We start from the raw sequence: 5,801 nt of genomic DNA, 5'->3' as shown, positions 1-5,801 counted from the left end.
ATAGCTGGGTCATAGCTGGGTCATAGCGCGGGTCATAGCTGGGTCATAGCTGAGTCATAGCTGGGTCATAGCGCGGGTCATAGCGCGGGTCATAGCTGGGTCATAGCTAGGGTCATAGCGTGGGTCATAGCTGGGTCATAGCTGGGTCATAGCTGGGTCATAGCTGGGTCATAGCTGGGTCATAGCGCGGGTCATAGCTGGGTCATAGCGCGGGTCATAGCGCGGGTCATAGCGCGGGTCATAGCTGGGTCATAGAGCGGGTCATAGCTGGGTCATAGCGTGGGTCATAGCTGGGTCATAGCTGGGTCATAGCTGGGTCATAGCTGGGTCATAGCTGGGTCATAGCGCGGGTCATAGCTGGGTCATAGCTGGGTCATAGCTGGGTCATAGCTGGGTCATAGCGCGGGTCATAGCTGGGTCATAGCTGGTTCATAGCTGGGTCATAGCGCGGGTCATAGCTGGGTCATAGCTGGGTCATAGCTGGGTCATAGCTGGGTCATATCTGGGTCATAGCTGGGTCATAGCACGGGTCATAGCTGGGTCATAGCGCAGGTCATAGCTGGGTCATAGCGCGGGTCATAGCTGGGTCATAGCTGGGTCATAGCGCGGGTCATAGCTGGGTCATAGCGCGGGTCATAGCTGGGTCATAGCTGGGTCATAGCGCGGGTCATAGCTGGGTCATAGCTGGGTCATAGCGCGGGTCATAGCTGGGTCATAGCTGGGTCATAGCTGGGTCATAGCGCGGGTCATAGCTGGGTCATAGCGCGGGTCATAGCTGGGTCATAGCTGAGTCATAGCTGGGTCATAGCGCGGGTCATAGCTGGGTCATAGCTGGGTCATAGCTGGGTCATAGCGTGGGTCATAGCGTGGGTCATAGCTGGGTCATAGCGCGGGTCATAGCTGGGTCATAGCTGGGTCATAGCTGGGTCATAGCGCGGGTCATAGCTGGGTCATAGCGCGGGTCATAGCGCGGGTCATAGCGCGGGTCATAGCTGGGTCATAGAGCGGGTCATAGCTGGGTCATAGCGTGGGTCATAGCTGGGTCATAGCTGGGTCATAGCGCGGGTCATAGCCGGGTCATAGCCGGGTCATAGCTGGGTCATAGCTGGGTCATAGCTGGGTCATAGCTGGGTCATAGCGCGGGTCATAGCTGGGTCATAGCTGGGTCATAGCTGGGTCATAGCTGGGTCATAGCGCGGGTCATAGCTGGGTCATAGCTGGGTCATAGCTGGGTCATAGCGCGGGTCATAGCTGGGTCATAGCTAGGGTCATAGCGTGGGTCATAGCGTGGGTCATAGCTGGGTCATAGCTGGGTCATAGCTGGGTCATAGCGCGGGTCATAGCTGGGTCATAGCGCGGGTCATAGCGCGGGTCATAGCGCGGGTCATAGCTGGGTCATAGAGCGGGTCATAGCTGGGTCATAGCGTGGGTCATAGCTGGGTCATAGCTGGGTCATAGCGCGGGTCATAGCTGGGTCATAGCTGGGTCATAGCTGGGTCATAGCTGGGTCATAGCGCGGGTCATAGCTGGGTCATAGCTGGGTCATAGCTGGGTCATAGCTGGGTCATAGCGCGGGTCATAGCTGGGTCATAGCTGGTTCATAGCTGGGTCATAGCTGGGTCATAGCTGGGTCATAGCTGGGTCATAGCGCGGGTCATAGCTGGGTCATAGCTGGGTCATAGCTGGGTCATAGCTGGGTCATAGCGCGGGTCATAGCTGGGTCATAGCGCGGGTCATAGCTGGGTCATAGCTGGGTCATAGCGCGGGTCATAGCTGGGTCATAGCTGGGTCATAGCGCGGGTCATAGCTGGGTCATAGCTGGGTCATAGCGCGGGTCATAGCTGGGTCATAGCTGGGTCATAGCTGGGTCATAGCGCGGGTCATAGCTGGGTCATAGCTGGGTCATAGCTGGGCCATAGCTGGGTCATAGCACGGGTCATAGCTGGGTCATAGCTGGGTCATAGCTGGGTCATAGCTGGGTCATAGCGCGGGTCATAGCTGGGTCATAGCGCGGGTCATAGCGCGGGTCATAGCGCGGGTCATAGCTGGGTCATAGTTGGGTCATAGTTGGGTCATAGCTGGGTCATAGCGCGGGTCATAGCGCGGGTCATAGCGTGGGTCATAGCGCGGGTCATAGCGCAGGTCATAGCTGGGTCATAGTGCGGGTCATAGCGCGGGTCATAGCTGGGTCATAGCGCGGGTCATAGCTGGGTCATAGCTGGGTCATAGCGCGGGTCATAGCTGGGTCAAAGCGTGGGTCATAGCTGGGTCATAGCGTGGGTCATAGCGTGGGTCATAGCTGGGTCATAGCGCGGGTCATAGCTGAGTCATAGCTGGGTCATAGCGCGGGTCATAGCTGGGTCATAGCGCGGGTCATAGCGCGGGTCATAGCTGGGTCATAGCGTGGGTCATAGTTGGGTCATAGTTGGGTCATAGCTGGGTCATAGCGCGGGTCATAGCTGGGTCATAGCGCGGGTCATAGCGTGGGTCATAGCGCGGGTCATAGCGCAGGTCATAGCTGGGTCATAGTGCGGGTCATAGCGCGGGTCATAGCTGGGTCATAGCGCGGGTCATAGCTGGGTCATAGCTGGGTCATAGCGCGGGTCATAGCTGGGTCAAAGCGTGGGTCATAGCTGGGTCATAGCGTGGGTCATAGCGTGGGTCATAGCTGGGTCATTGCGCGGGTCATAGCTGGGTCATAGCTGAGTCATAGCTGGGTCATAGCGCGGGTCATAGCTGGGTCATAGCTGGGTCATAGCTGGGTCATAGCGTGGGTCATAGCGTGGGTCATAGCTGGGTCATAGCGCGGGTCATAGCTGGGTCATAGCTGGGTCATAGCTGGGTCATAGCGCGGGTCATAGCTGGGTCATAGCGCGGGTCATAGCGCGGGTCATAGCGCGGGTCATAGCTGGGTCATAGAGCGGGTCATAGCTGGGTCATAGCGTGGGTCATAGCTGGGTCATAGCTGGGTCATAGCGCGGGTCATAGCCGGGTCATAGCCGGGTCATAGCCGGGTCATAGCTGGGTCATAGCTGGGTCATAGCGCGGGTCATAGCTGGGTCATAGCTGGGTCATAGCTGGGTCATAGCTGGGTCATAGCGCGGGTCATAGCTGGGTCATAGCTGAGTCATAGCTGGGTCATAGCGCGGGTCATAGCTGGGTCATAGCTGGGTCATAGCTAGGGTCATAGCGTGGGTCATAGCGTGGGTCATAGCTGGGTCATAGCTGGGTCATAGCTGGGTCATAGCTGGGTCATAGCGCGGGTCATAGCTGGGTCATAGCGCGGGTCATAGCGCGGGTCATAGCTGGGTCATAGAGCGGGTCATAGCTGGGTCATAGCGTGGGTCATAGCTGGGTCATAGCTGGGTCATAGCGCGGGTCATAGCTGGGTCATAGCTGGGTCATAGCTGGGTCATAGCTGGGTCATAGCGCGGGTCATAGCTGGGTCATAGCTGGGTCATAGCTGGGTCATAGCTGGGTCATAGCGCGGGTCATACCTGGGTCATAGCTGGTTCATAGCTGGGTCATAGCGCGGGTCATAGCTGGGTCATAGCTGGGTCATAGCTGGGTCATATCTGGGTCATAGCTGGGTCATAGCACGGGTCATAGCTGGGTCATAGCGCAGGTCATAGCTGGGTCATAGCGCGGGTCATAGCTGGGTCATAGCTGGGTCATAGCGCGGGTCATAGCTGGGTCATAGCGCGGGTCATAGCTGGGTCATAGCTGGGTCATAGCGCGGGTCATAGCTGGGTCATAGCTGGGTCATAGCGCGGGTCATAGCTGGGTCATAGCTGGGTCATAGCTGGGTCATAGCGCGGGTCATAGCTGGGTCATAGCTGGGTCATAGCTGGGTCATAGCGCGGGTCATAGCTGGGTCATAGCTGGGTCATAGCTGGGCCATAGCTGGGTCATAGCACGGGTCATAGCTGGGTCATAGCTGGGTCATAGCTGGGTCATAGCTGGGTCATAGCGCGGGTCATAGCTGGGTCATAGCGCGGGTCATAGCGCGGGTCATAGCTGGGTCATAGCGTGGGTCATAGTTGGGTCATAGTTGGGTCATAGCTGGGTCATAGCGCGGGTCATAGCTGGGTCATAGCGCGGGTCATAGCGTGGGTCATAGCGCGGGTCATAGCGCAGGTCATAGCTGGGTCATAGTGCGGGTCATAGCGCGGGTCATAGCTGGGTCATAGCGCGGGTCATAGCTGGGTCATAGCTGGGTCATAGCGCGGGTCATAGCTGGGTCAAAGCGTGGGTCATAGCGCGGGTCATAGCGCAGGTCATAGCTGGGTCATAGCACGGGTCATAGCTGGGTCATAGCTGGGTCATAGCTGGGTCATAGCTGGGTCATAGCGCGGGTCATAGCTGGGTCATAGCGCGGGTCATAGCGCGGGTCATAGCTGGGTCATAGCGTGGGTCATAGTTGGGTCATAGTTGGGTCATAGCTGGGTCATAGCGCGGGTCATAGCTGGGTCATAGCGCGGGTCATAGCGTGGGTCATAGCGCGGGTCATAGCGCAGGTCATAGCTGGGTCATAGTGCGGGTCATAGCGCGGGTCATAGCTGGGTCATAGCACGGGTCATAGCTGGGTCATAGCTGGGTCATAGCGCGGGTCATAGCTGGGTCAAAGCGTGGGTCATAGCGCGGGTCATAGCGCAGGTCATAGCTGGGTCATAGTGCGGGTCATAGCGCGGGTCATAGCTGGGTCATAGCGTGGGTCATAGCGTGGGTCATAGTTGGGTCATAGTTGGGTCATAGTTGGGTCATAGCTGGGTCATAGCGCGGGTCATAGCTGGGTCATAGCGCGGGTCATAGCTGGGTCATAGCGCGGGTCATAGCTGGGTCATAGCTGGGTCATAGCGCGGGTCATAGCTGGGTCATAGCGCGGGTCATAGCTGGGTCATAGCTGGGTCATAGCGCGGGTCATAGCTGGGTCATAGCGCGGGTCATAGCTGGGTCATAGCGCGGGTCATAGCTGGGTCATAGCGCGGGTCATAGCGCGGGTCATAGCGCGGGTCATAGCGCGGGTCATAGCGCGGGTCATAGCTGGGTCATAGCGTGGGTCATAGCTGGGTCATAGCTGGGTCATAGCGCGGGTCATAGCTGGGTCATAGCTGGGTCATAGCTGGGTCATAGCTGGGTCATAGCTGGGTCATAGCGTGGGTCATAGCTGGGTCATAGCTGGGTCATAGCTGGGTCATAGCTGGGTCATAGCTGGGTCATAGCGCGGGTCATAGCTGGGTCATAGCTGGGTCATAGCTGGGTCATAGCGTGGGTCATAGCGTGGGTCATAGCATGGGTCATAGCTGGGTCATAGCTGGGTCATAGCTGGGTCATAGCTGGGTCATAGCGCGGGTCATAGCGCGGGTCATAGCGCGGGTCATAGCTGGGTCATAGAGCGGGTCATAGCTGGGTCATAGCGTGGGTCATAGCTGGGTCATAGCTGGGTCATAGCGCGGGTCATAGCTGGGTCATAGCTGGGTCATAGCTGGGTCATAGCTGGGTCATAGCGCGGGTCATAGCTGGGTCATAGCTGGGTCATAGCTGGGTCATAGCTGGGTCATAGCGCGGGTCATAGCTGGGTCATAGCTGGTTCATAGCTGGGTCATAGCGCGGGTCATAGCTGGGTCATAGCTGGGTCATAGCTGGGTCATATCTGGGTCATAGCTGGGTCATAGCGCGGGTCATAGCGCAGGTCATAGCTGGGTCATAGCGCGGGTCATAGCTGGGTCATAGCTGGGTCATAGCGCGGGTCATAGCTGGGTCATAGCGCGGGTCATAGCTGGGTCATAGCGCGGGTCATA

This window comes from Hyla sarda, chromosome 4 (assembly GCF_029499605.1).
Source record: "Hyla sarda isolate aHylSar1 chromosome 4, aHylSar1.hap1, whole genome shotgun sequence".
Classification (NCBI taxonomy): domain Eukaryota; kingdom Metazoa; phylum Chordata; class Amphibia; order Anura; family Hylidae; genus Hyla; species Hyla sarda.
The sequence above is the reverse complement of the archived record's forward strand: the minus strand, read 5'-3'. Positions refer to the sequence as shown.